At 43.1% G+C, this 14188-nt stretch overlaps 1 pseudogene; it reads right to left on the bottom strand.

Moving 5' to 3' along the window:
* Positions 1-3617: 3617 nt before the first annotated feature.
* LOC149452098 (uncharacterized) overlaps positions 3618-14188 on the bottom strand; it is a 29325-nt pseudogene continuing 18754 nt past the window's right edge.

Here is a 14188-nt window from a genome sequence, read left to right as displayed (position 1 = left end):
GTGGTATTATAACAAAATGGAAGCAGCTTAGCCACGAAAGTGGTAGGCCACGGAAAATGACAGAGCTGGGTCAGCATATGCTGAAGCATACAGTGCGTAGAAATCGTCAACTGTCTGCAGAGTCAATAGCTAAAGACCTCCAAACTTCATGTGGCCTTCAGATGAGCACAGCAACAGTGCATAGAGAGCTTCATGGAATGAGTTTCCATGGCCGAGCAGCTGCATCCAAGCCTTACATCACCAGGAGCAATGCAGTGGTGTAAAGCACAACACCACTGGACTATAGAGCAGTGGAGATGTGCTCTCTGGAGTCAAAAATCACGCTTCTATTTCTGACAATGCAATGGACGTGTCTGGATTTGGTGGTTACTAGGAGAACCGTACTTACCTGACTGCATTGCATCAAGTATAAAGTTTGGTGGAAGTAGGATTATTGTGTGGGGTTGTTTTTCAGGGGTTGGGCCTGGTCCTTAGTTCCAGTGAAGGGAACTCTTAAGGCATCAGCATACCAAGACATTTTGGACAATTTCATGCTCCCAACTTGGTGGGAACAGTTTGGGGATGACCCCTTCCTGTTCCAACATGACTGCACACCAGTGCACAAAGCAAGGTCCATAAAGACATGGATGAGCAAGTTTGGGGTGGAGGAACTTGACTGGCCTGCACAGAGTCCTGACCTCAACCCGATAGAACACATTTGGGATGAATTAGAGTGGAGACTGCGAGCAAAATCCTCTCTTGTATTAAAAGAGGTATAGACTCCAGAGAGAGCGATATCATTTTACCCCGGTACAAATCATTAGTAAGACCTCATATGGAAGTTCAGTTTTGGGCATCAGTTCACAAAATGAACATTGGGGAACTGGAGAAAGTACAGAGAAGGGCAACTAAACTGATAAGAGGCATTGAGAAGCTCAGCTATGAGGAAAGATTAGAGGATCTGAATGTATGCTCTCTTGAGAGGAGGAGATTAAGAGGGGATATGATCAACATGTATAAACACATCAGTAGTTCATATAGTGAACTCAGTGTAGAGTTATTCACCCGTAGGTCATCACAGAGGACAAGGGGCACTCTTTACGTCTGGAGGAAAAGAAATGTAATCTCCAAACATGAAAAGGTTTCTTTACAGTGAGAGCTGTGAAAATGTGGAATAGACTCCCTCAAGAGTTGGTTCTGGCAGGTTCCGTGGATTGCTTTAAAAAAGGCCTGGATTCTTTCTTGGATACACAGAATATAAATGGATACTAACATTAATAGGTAAAGTTGATCCAGGGAATATCCGAATGCCTCTCAGGGGAGCAGGAAGGATTTTTTTTCCCTGCAGGAGCAAATTGGTTCATGCTTTGCTGGGTTTTTATGCCTTCCTCTGGATTGACTGTGGGTGTAGGATTATAATTTTGTTTTTTTTAATGGTTGAACTGGATGGACTTTTGTCTTTTTTCAGCCAGACTAATTATGTAACTGGGAGCCAGACCTTATTGTCCAACATTAGTGCCTGACCTCACAAATGCGCTTCTGGAAGAATGGTCAAACATTCCCATAGACACACTCCTAAACCTTGTGGACAGCCTTCCCAGAACAGTTGAATCTGTTATAGCTGCAAAGGTCGAGCCAACTCAATACTGAACCCTACAGACTAAGACGGACTATTCCATCAGACTAAGACTGGGTTGCCATTAACCTCCCTAGCGGTATTCCCGAGTGTAGCTCGGGGTTAACTTTTAGTACCAAAAGCGGTCCCCAAGCTACACTTGGGATTACCCTGCAGCGTTGCTCTGAGATTCCTCTTGCATTTACCTTGTCCTTTGCTCCCGCGATGTACCCCCTGTAGCGTCCCCGGCCATCTCCTCCAGTCGATGACGACATCCATCTTCCAAGTTCAGGTCCCTGTGAGCGTCAGGACGTACGGGACGTATGGGGGACGGAACCGGCGGGAAATTTAAAAATGATAAAAAGTGACGTTCACTAAATACACTAAAATCACATAGTATAACATTATTGTATCATACATTTTGTCCCGAGTGCTTTGTCCTGTGCCCTGCCTGCATTTTTACTGTTCTTTCTGCCTTGAAACTGAGAAACGTCCATGGTGTCCAAAAAGCGGCCCTTTAGGTCAAAAGCAGTTTTAGACCAGCTAAAAAACAGCTATAGTAAATTAGAACCACTTGCAGAATTGAGTGATAATGATTCGTGGGGAAATTCGTCATCAGACACTGAAAATGATTTTGCGACTTTGCTCAGTGATGTGCGAACTTGGCGCTCTATTTCAAATTTCAGTGTTTTTGGTTTGATTATATTATTGAATTACATTTATTATTATTATATTATTATTTTTTATGATTATTTATTATATTATAATTTAGGATTTTGTGTTTCAAGTTTTATCATACCCGGGATGTTTACTAGACTCTTGTTCGGACAGATTTCAGTGAGTTATTCCTAAGAATTACAGGCCTACAATAAAAAAAACGACATATTTCCATGCAAAAAAATGTACCGCTTTGAGCACATAAATATTGACATAATCAGACCGCTAGGGAGGTTAAAGTTCATGTGCGTGTAAAGGCAGGCGTCCCAATTCTTTTGGCAATATAGTGTGTGTATATATATATATATTTATATATATATATATATATATATCCCACATAGTAGGTATGACTACATTCTGAAATGTAGAGTCAGAGAATTTTATCAGAGTACTACAAAACCATATACATTTTGCTCAAGTTTTGGCTTTGTCCTTATTCCGATGTCAGTGAATTCCATGTACATTTCACAGTGCTGTGACATATTTTAGCACTTTGTTCTTTCAGGTCATAACTTAGCGCTGTATCTTATTTTAGTATAAATTAGGCTGTAATATGTTTTCTGTAGGTTTGCCGGGGAGCTTTCAGTGCGTGCCGCAGTATATGAGAGAGCTGATAAGAAAACAGGAGAGAAACTTAAATGTTTTGTGTCTAGCTTTAAACATTACCTTGATGTTTTTCTTATGGCTTCCTAACTACCATAGGTGCCGCTAAGTTTTTCTAGCCCTTTGAGGACCATAAGATTACGGAAGAAGTCAAAGAATCAATTTTTTGTTTTTAAAGTTCGTACACTTCAGTTGCTGTAACTAAGCCATTTCATGAAATAATTGGCAAAAAGCTAGATCCATTTGTTGATAAGAACTAATATTTTGACTAACTAAATAAAAGTATTTTAAGTTCTTAATCAGATGATACAGGCAATTAAAAACATGGGACAAATACGTCCCTTGGTCCTCAAAGGGCTAGCAGGTTACTTATTCTAGAATTCTAAATGCAAGGAGACAGGCTTTTACGGAGAATGACTGCAATGGTTCAAATTTCTGAAGAAAAACTAAAACAGGGTTCTGATCTTTGTGTGTGTCATAAAATGTGCATCTTACTATGCTTTACTGCAGCACACAGTACCACATGAAACACGATGCAGTGGCATTCAATTTCAATGGCACCCCAACACATCTAGCCAGCACAATGCAATCCATGTGCATATTATACGTATGGATGTGAACCACCAGAAAATTGTGAGAGCAGTACTTATATTTTGCAGGTGAATTATAACTTGTGTCATTGTGAGAATTCATTGTGAATGAATTAACTGCCCTTTTTGCAAATATTTTTTTCAAAACCACCAGTTTCTACCAGGATATTATGAAGAAGTCTTACATATTCTGTGTTGCCGCTTTCAGTATATCTACTTTTCTAGGTCTTTTGGTCTGTGGGAATGAAAGACACAATGATCTTCAGTAGGGATGGACCGATACCGGCATTGGTATCGCTGCCGATACCGAGTACTTGCACATGCTCTCAATACCCGAAATCAATACCTTTGTTGTGTGTTTGTGGTTCTCACAAAGCTGGAGATGCATAGGCAGTCCACCCCCAAGCTGATATTACGTCCACCCTATTCCTGTGGGTATACCTGTAGGAATAGGGTGGAATTGATGTCAGCTTTGGGGCAGACCACCTATGTATCTCCTCTAGCCTTGTGAGCACCACAAGCACCAATGCATTCCATACCTGATCAGGTAATCCCTTGCTAACACAGAAGGGGGCCTCTGATCACTGGGAACATTAAAACAGAGTTAAATAATGAGGGGAACTTATCTGCATAAGTGTCCGGGATGGTGAGGGAAACTGCATGAGATCTGGACAGGAATCAGACTGCATTCCTGTTCAAATTGCATGCAATTCTTTGAAGTGCAATTTGAGCCGATTCATTTTGTATGGGCTCAAATCACACCACAAAGATATTGGTACTCGGTATTGACGACTACTTGACCAAAAGTATCAGTACTCCTACTCACTGGTAAAAAAAAAACAGTATTGGTGCATCCCTAATCTTCAGCTTGGAAAAACCACAGTTAATATTTCTTATCTGTTCCCTTTCCTTGATATTGTCTACATGTCTCCCTTCTAGAATATCCTGAAAGTTCTCCATACACAGATAGTGTATAGATGAGCATCTCTTCATCTTATTGATGAAGGACAAGTTTGGTAGGTTGCTGTAGTATGCCTTCAGAACATCTCCAAGCAGTACAGGGGGAGGAGTATTGCATAGTACAAGAAGGTTGCTTTTTCCTGGTCTTATCAACAGCTTGTTACTTTAGCTTCTCTGCCAGGAGTTTGTGTAGGGCTATCTCCAATTTTTCCCTGTGGGCTGATTCCTAGGGTCCCCCAAATCCGCTTGGATCCTCAGAGAATATAGCGTAGTGGGCCTGGTTGGAGGGGACATCATATACGAGCTTACAGAAGAGACCATTGCCTTATCGCAAAACATGTTAACGTATGCACAGAAATGCACCACAATGCAATGGAACCTACTATCAGTGTTCCTGTTTTGCCTCCAGCAGGGGAATTATGTACTCCCCCCGCAATATTAAATTTGACCACTAGATACAGCCCAGAATAAATTTACTGTTTTACAGAAATTATAAACTGTTTAGCCTTAATAAAAAAAAAACTCCTTCAATCTAAATAAAAGAAACAGGTGCATCCTGGGAACTTAGACTCCAACTTAAGAAATGAGGGAAAGGGCCCAGCCATAAATCTCTGCAGCACATGTCATTGACTGAACTTACATTCCCTACAGGCAGCATTGCTGGTGAGCATGGCTTTATTTATTTAATTGTGTTTGTATGCTCCATACAATGATTGTATGCATTTCTTATCTTTTTTTTTTTTCAATAGTTTCACCCAACCTGTTTTGTTAATAAAGTTTCAAGATTACATTCAGTCTGGCTTATTGCAGAATAGGAGGGTTTAGCTGCCTGTCAAGTTTCACACAGGGAAAATGTAGTGATGACAGAAAAGTTCCCATTGGGGAGATTTACCTTATTTATTTCAGGTACTTACATAGCGCCATCAATATACGCAGCACCTTACATATATATTGTACATTCACATCAGTCCCTAACCCTCAAGGAACGTACAATCTAAGGTCCCTAACTCACATCCATATATTAGGGCCAATTTAGACAGGAGCCAATTAACCTACCAGCATGTCTTTGGAGAGTGGGAGGAAACCAGATTACCCAGAGGAAACCCACGCAAGGACAGGGAGAACATGCAAACTCCAAGCAGGTGGTGTCGTGGTCAGGATTTAAACTAGCGACACTAGTACTGCCAGGTGGAAGTGCTAACCATTTAGCCACTGTGCTGCCCTACAACCTGACAAGAAATCCAAGATGGCATTTATAATTAGCAAATCAAATGTGTATATGTGAAGGGTAATTGTCATGTACCTGATAGGAGGATGAAAATATGAGGTCAGCCTCTCTTGTGTCACTAGCCTTGATGCCACTGGAAGTGCAACAGAGGGTGCCGAGGGACCAAGGGAATAAGAGTGCCAGTAGATGTTGCCAGAAGAACTTGCAGTTGGAGTCCTGAAGAGACTGGCAAACCACAGGTTCAGAAACGGTAGCGATGTTCCAGAATCCCACCTGAGTTAAAGGGGCACTCCGCTTGCACAACAAATTCAGGATAAGTGACGTGTCAGATCTCCCAGCAGACTTGAACCAGGAACACTCAAAGGTGTGCAAAGCTGGTATAGTAGACAGCCAGGCAGGCAGGCACTTGAGTAGGACAGGAAGATGGAATCAGAGAAAGTAGCGAGGTCACAGGAATAGCCAAGGTCATCAACAGTCTGGCAGCGAGGTACCAAATCATAAGCAAGCTGAACTCAGGAACAAGGGGATCATACAGGAATACAGCAAGACACTGGGGAAACAGCTGAAGACCAGTCAGCACTAAGCATGGGCAGAAGAATCCTTTAAATAGTCCATCTGGTGCCAATATTCACTGTGCGCGTGCCTGTACCTGTGCGCACACGTACGTCTGGTCACCTATCTGCGGAGATTGCCGCGCACATGCGCATATCTATTAGATGGCCATTTCACAAGATTTCCCTTACAGCAATCCACAAAACAAAACAAAAAAAGAAAATCCCATGCGCTAGCTCTCCCACTAGTCTGCACAAAAAGCCTGTTGAACTGTTTTAGGTAAAAAAACCTAAGATTTTAATTGCATGCATTGCATAAAAAAGGCACACTAATGTGTCAAGGCACCTCTTTGAATGGTGGTACATATCTCCAAGCTATCTAAACTCCCAACTTGGAAGATAAATAATGAATACACTGAGAGCGGGCATATCTTGGCTTCTGGTTTATACATCAACCTTCAGGGATGGACGTGCTACCTCCAGGTTGTTTTTGTAAACATTCTCCTGAACATCATAGGATAGTCATCTTAAACACAATTTTACATTATCCAATAAGATAAATGAACATTCATTTTCCTAAGTAAGCATCCATTTTTTTTTTATAAACCAATCCCAATTTCTCTATAGCAAGGAGGAGGGCTGCTTTGTTACCAGAGAATGACTGAACATAAACATACACAGATGGGCACCAGACAACAATAAGGAGACCAAGAGGATCACAATTTGACTATACCAAAAACAACCAACATGTTTTAGGGGTATCAACCCCACCCCTATTTCTTGGAACAGAGGAATAAATACCTGAATAGGGCTCAAACATCAAATCAAAACTGGGGGAATTGGAATTTATATTAGCGTTCATGCTCCTTTAGAAAATTCCAAACATACACTGTGGTCGGTGGCAATGAGACTTGCATGGTATCTGAAAGAGAGTGCCATGAGAGCTGCAAATGGTCGAAAGAATGCCATGAAAGATGTACGATACCCGGAAAAATGCTATGAGAGCTTCACATTACCAGAGAGGATGCTGTAAGGAACGCATATTGCCCAACAGAAAGCTAATGAAGTTGTATATCAAACCAAAAATGAGAGCTGTATATTAACAGAATGTTCCCACAAAGAGCACCATAGGAGCTACATGTTACCACAGAGAGTGCCGTGAGAGTCACATTTTGCTACTGAGAGTGCCATGAGAACTGCATGTTACCACAGAGAGTGTCATGACAGCGCATTTTACTGCTGAGAATGCCCTGAAAACTGCATGTTACCAAAAAGGGTGCCATGACAGCTGAACGTTACCACAGAGAGTGCCGAGAGAGTTGCATGTTACCACAGAGAGTGCCTTGAAAACTGCAAGTTACCACAGAGGGTGCCATGAGAGTCACATGCTATCACAGAGTGCCATGAAAGTTGCATGTTACCACTGAGAGTGCCATGATAGTTGCATGTTACCACAGAGAGAATCATGAGACTTGCAGGTTGGCACAGACAGTGCCATGAAAACTGTATGTTATCAGAGAGAGTGCCATGAGAGCTGCCTGTTACCACAGAGACTGCCATGAGAGTTGCATGTTACTACAGATACTGCTATGAGAGGTGCATGTTTTCATGACCGTGTCATGAAAACTGCATGTTACCACAGAGAGTGCCATGGAAACTGCCTGTTACCACAGAGAGTTCCATGAGAGCTGCAAGTTACCACAGAGAGTTCCATGAGAGTTGCATGTTACCACAGAAACTGCTATGAGAGGTGCATGTTACCACAGAGACTGCTATGAGAGGTGCATGTTACCACAGAGACTGCTATGGGAGGTGTATGTTTCCACAGAGACTGCTATCGGAGTTACTGTACATGTTACCACAAAAACTGCTATGAGAGGTGCATGTTACCAAGGTGAGTGCCATGAAAACTGCCTGTTACCACAGAAAATGCCATGAGAAATGCATGTTAACACAGAGAGTGCCACGAGAGCTGTATGTTACCATAGAGAGTGCCATGAGAACTGCGTGTTACCACATAAATTGCCATGAGAGCTGCATGTTACCACAGAAACAGCCACAAGAGCTGCATGTTACCACAGAGACTGCCATGCGAGCTGCATGTTCCCACAGAGAGTGCTATGGGAAGTGCATGTTACCACAGAGAGTGCCATGAGAGTTGCATGTTACCACAGAGAGTGCCATGAGAGCTGCATTTTACTACAGAGAGTGCCATAAGAGCTGCATGTTACCACAGAAACTGCCATGAGAGCTGCATGTTACCACAGAAACAACCACGAGAGCTGCATGTTACCACAAAGACTGCCATGAGAGCTGCATGTTACCACAGAGAGTGCTATGGGAGGTGCATGTTACCACAGAGAGTGCCATGAGAGTTGAATGTTACCACAGAGTGTGCCATGAGAGTTGAATGTTACCACAGAGAGTGCCATGAGAGTTGCATGTTACCACAAACATAACCTGACTGAATCCTGAGAGCTGCACATTACTTGACCTAATTCTGTGAAAGCCGTATGTTGTCAGAGAGCGTGCTAAGAACTTTTTTTTCCAATTACAGTGCAACAATAATTCCATATTATCAGTTATAGTGCTTGGAAACTTAAGTATTACTAAACACAGCCCTGTGAGAGCTACACGTTACATAAGAACTGCACATGAATGGTACACCTGACATGTGTCCCCCAAGGACTGAGAGAATGTCTTCTGGCCTGGTGGGTTTATGTTGTCGTTGGGGTCTTACTAGGACATAACAGATTCACGGTGTAGTTGTCTCATTCTGATCTTTTGGAGAACTGCACAACACGGGATAAGATCCATCTATTTAAATATCGAATGTGTTTATTACCCCCGTTCTTTCTGCTTTAATCATCTGCTGTGGCAAGATACACAAGCATAAAATCCAACAAGGAAAGGACACCGTTTGGCTAAAACAGTTTAATCAATTACATCACAGACTCTGCAAATCAGATAATAATGATAGGGTGTCAGTAAATCATGCACAAGAGGCTATTTTTGCTGTCATTATATAATCTCCGCTGATATTCTCTGACTAAATTGCAGCAATGTAAGTAATTTTAATCAAAGGAGACTGTCAAGGAGCGCAGGCCTGGATGGAGGATCATGAGTTTGAAATTGCCTCATCAAACTTAGTCAGGGTTTATTGAAGATAAGCATCTTTAACAAAATTGTGTGTGCACAATATATTCTTGTTTAAAATAACAGTAAAAGCCTGTTTCATCAAGATTACGTACATGGCAACTAATTAGCTACTCATCTTTTGATTATTCTTTTTCAATTTGTCGATTAATATAGTTCTTATTTTTTTTTTTAGTCCATCCGTCCAGGGCTTTTTTTCTCAGATATAGGTGCAGGAACTCTCCCCCTTTCTGAGTCAGCCCTTGTCTTCACCTCTACCCACATCTGAACAGTGTTCCTTGGTTCCACCCCCTACACACCTCCCAGTCACCCCTTCTCTCCACCTTGACCCACCTTTGAGCAGCATTCCTTGGTTCCACCCCGTACACAGCTCCCAGTCACCCCTTCTCTCCACCTCGACCCACATCTGAGCAGCATTCCTTGGTTCTACCCCGTACACACCTCCCAGTCACCCCTTCTCTCACCCTGGACCCAACTCTGAGCAGCATTCCTTGGTTCCACCCCCTACACACCTCCCAGTCACCCCTTCTCTCTGCCATGACCCACCTCTGAACAGCATTCCTTCCAACCCATACTCACCTCCAAGTCACCCCTTGTCGCCGCCATGACCCACCTCTGAGTAGCATTCCTTGGTTCCACACTATACCCACCTCCCAGTCACCCCTTGTCTCTGCCGCTACCCACTTCTGAGCAGCATTCCTTGGTTACACCCTATACCCACCTCCCAGTCACCCCTTGTCTCCACCTCTACCCACCTCTGAGCAGCATTCCTTGGTTCCCCCACCTACACACCTCCCAGTCACCCCTTCTCTATGCCTCTACCCACCTCTGAGCAGCATTCCTTGGTTCCAACCCATACTCACCTCCCAGTCACCCCTTGTCACAGCCTTGACCCACCTCTGAGCAGCATTCCTTGGTTCCACCCACTACCTACCTCCTAGTCACCCCTTGTCTCTGCCTCTACCCACCTCTGAGCAGCATTCCTTGTTGGTTCCACCCTTTACCCACCTCCCAGTCACTACTAGTCTCTGCCTGGACCCACCTCTGAGCAGCATTCCTTTGTTCCACCCTATACCCACCTCCCAGTTAACCATTATCTCTGCCTCTACCCACCTTTGAGCAGCATTCCATGGTTCCACCCCCTACCCACCTCCCAGTCACCCCTTGTCTCTGCCTCTACCCACCTCTGAGCAGCATTCCTTAGTTCCACCCCCTACCCACCTCCCAGTACCATCTCTTTGAAAGAATACAGAGCCAAATATCATTTTGTGGTGCTAAGTAAATTGTACGGAATTTGTTCATGATAACAAGAAAATCAGTAAAATAGATCCCTGCCATCAACTATAGATACTCCCAGCATCAACATATTTCCCCCGCAACAATGGACCACCCACAACAAAATACCCCCTTCCCAGATCTCCCTATAGCTAGCATTAAGGTGCCTCCAGCACCGAGCAGCAATACACACCTCCCTCAACAGCAAATCCTTCCCAGCAACAATTGGCCTCCCAGTAAAATAAGACCCACCCCCAGTATTATTAGGCCCCCAGCAGTAACATACACCCCCACAGAAATAGATCCCCTCCAGCAACAATAGACCTCCCTGCAGTCAGCATCAATAGACCCTCTAGCACACTCCAGTACCCTTTGCCATTACATACATTTGGAGCTGGAGATGCTGGAACTACGTTCCCTAGCATTCCTGATGAAAAAATGCCCTGCATGTGTCCATCCATCTTTGTTAAAGCAGAACTACACTGCTTCTGAGCCCCATAAACACTATTTCCTTTTTGTTATTTAGCCCTTTCACTACCAGAACAGTTTTTGCATTTTTGCACACAAAAACATTATTTTAGACCTGAAGATTACACAAAACTCCCAAAGCATTATACATTTTCTGAAAGCAGACACCCTAGAGACAGTGGTATATTACATTTTTTATGTCACACGATATTACCGAAAAGGTCAAGGAAATGCAAAATTTAATTAAGAAACACACTAAAGTGAATTTTTAGGGCAAATAAATGCAGCAAATTACCCACATTTTTTGGAATATATCAAAGAGGTTGCACCGAGTAAGTAGATACCCATCATGTCAAACCTTAAATTTGTGTCCGCCTGTGACATGGCGACAAACTTCAGTACCTTATATTTTCTATAGGCGACATTTCAAAGGCCCCCTCTAGGTCATCAGTTTAGTGTTACAGAGGCGGTGCTGGAATTATTGGTCTCACTCTGGCGTGCGTGGTGGTATTTAACATGGATATCATTTGTAGGCGCCTGTGACCCGTCCTTTACATTTGTATATGCATATATGTGGGCGTGGGGGGGGCTTCAAACATTTCTTGGGAGGAATGTTATGTACTTGGGTGAAACTTTATTTTTTGCAAAAAAACATTTTTTTTTTGTTTTCATCACATAGGGGGGCACAAAGTCCCCCTTTGTGATGATTTGTAGATGACAGGTTCTCTTTAATGAGACATTCAGGGTCTAAAAGACCCCCACTATCTCTTCTGGGCTTCACTGGATGTATTGCAATGCAGATCTCTCTCTAATCTAGCCGGGGAAAGTGACAGGGGTGACCCGGAACTGATGTCATACACATTGCATTTCCGAGTCAAAACAAGAAGGGGAGGAGAGGTGACATGTGCCCACTCTCCTCTCTCCCCTCCACCCGCCAACACCCACCATGTTGGCCCCAGGCCCACAGATGAGCAAGCGCAGCCTGGGATACATGGCAGGAGCGTGCACGGGGGGGGGGGGGCACATTACAGGGGACCGCCTGACTGCTTCCACCTGACAGAAAGGAGTTTGCCTGTCAATTTTAGATACAATCCAGGTGGATGCAGCCACTAGATTGTGTGTAACCCCCTCCCCCCCAACACACACACACCGTTGTCCGGTCTCTACAGACTGGCAGCAAAAGGGTTAAAGCGGTATTAAATCCAGAAACAAACCTTTATTATATTGCATCTTTCCAATTCTTCAATGTGATGGCTGCCTCAGTTTTCTTTTTTAGACTTTCTTTCTTCTATTTTCATCTGGTGACCAGCCAATAAGTCTGTTGATTTTCAAAATAACAAGCTCCACTCCAGCTGTAGCAGTTTATAGAGGCGAGACAAACCATTTAACACCCATTTGGCATGGGGTGCTCACAGTGATCAGCTTTTGCTGTAATGAGCAATATGTACTTCTTGGACCTTGAGAAAGGGGACACGCCCACGAGGCTTATCCTGAAAATGTGGACTTTGGTGCAAATAAATAATAAAAAAAAGTATCAAGGACATTACTCAGTCATTCTTGTTGCCAGTGCACTAGTACAGCTACAAAAACCTCAAGCATGATGGAAGGGTCATCAAGTGATGGATCTCTATGGGTTATTTTTGAGGACCAACCTCCTTTTGGATAAATGAACCCAGGAATGCTCAACTCTGAGCACTTTCAGGTTCAAAGCTGCCATATCTCCACCTTTGAGTAAGCAGCAGATCAAGATTCTCTGCCCTGAATCTGCACTGGGTAGACAAGGAGACATTAAAGAATCTACTAGACTGCTTATGGCTCCATAAAGAGTAATGGGTAGGAAGTAAGAGGAAATCTTCTGCATAAGGGAATCATAATAAAGTGTAATAAAACCCTCAGAGAGGTCTTAACTCTTCCTTAACATATCCAAAAAAAAAACATTTTTGGCTTCAACTGTATTTTAAAGCGGCGGTGGTCAACTTAATAAATAGAGGGGACCTCAACTGTAGTTCCCAATATGTCTGGAAGGCCACACAATAACTATGACATTTTGCTGCTACTTATTAGTATGTGTTAAGAAGCTATTCAAGGTAATAAATAAATAAATAAATAAATAAAACGATCAATAAATAAAATGAACAAAGTAATAAAGGCGTTCCACCATTAGACAAGGGCATATCAGCGTTGTTCTGTCCTGCTTAAAATGTTTTGTTCTGTGTTGTATTGAACTGCATCAGGTTACTATTGTTCTGTATTATGCTGACATCTACTGGCAGTTTAGGACCATTACAACTTGTTTGTGTATGTGACTTGGTCTTTCCTTCCTGTTTAGTTCTAGTTTGTTCAGTCCTAGCTAGAATATTGGCAGGAAGAATATGGAAATGGACTTTCTAGGCACAGAAACTCAGTACACGAAAGAATAAAATCAATGCTCATTTATTGACATCACATCATCTCTAAATTGTATCTTGTATGATATCATTGCACAGTAAGCCCACAGCTAATATCCCATAATCCATCAACCACATAGAATGATTGCAAAAGATGGTAGCAGTATAGATAGTAACAACAAAGTAATCCTTCAAAGAGGTAGGGGATTTTCAAGCTGTGCAGGCTGCGCCCGACATGTTTTGCGACGACCGTCGCTTCCTCAGGGGCTAGCAATATATCTAGGGAGGATAAATATACTTAGACAATATAGATACACATTACAAATTTCCAATGGTATGTAAAACGGCAGTTTTCTCTTACAAAATGTAACCAGTATGCACTGGGCAATGATGAACTCCACGGGTTCCAGCCGGCTGGTCCCCTCAGGCCACAAGAGAGGAGAGCAACCTCCAGAGGTCAGGTATGGCTGGCTTAGGGTGAGCAAAAGGGCCCACGGGGCTCCTCAAACCCAACTGATTTCCATGTGTTGAATGACAAGGCTACTGCAGGGGCGGACTGACCATTTGAGCACTCAGGCCCTGCCCGGGGGCCCTGGGTCAGTAGGGGGCCCCATGAAATGCTACTGGTACCTTTTATAGGCTTTTTTTGAGTGTGGGCA

This window comes from Staurois parvus, unplaced genomic scaffold (genome assembly GCF_062004578.1).
Source record: "Staurois parvus isolate SC_StPar_1 unplaced genomic scaffold, SC_StPar_1.0 ptg000498l, whole genome shotgun sequence".
Taxonomy (NCBI): Eukaryota; Metazoa; Chordata; class Amphibia; order Anura; family Ranidae; genus Staurois; species Staurois parvus.
The sequence above is the reverse complement of the archived record's forward strand: the minus strand, read 5'-3'. Positions and strand labels throughout refer to the sequence as shown.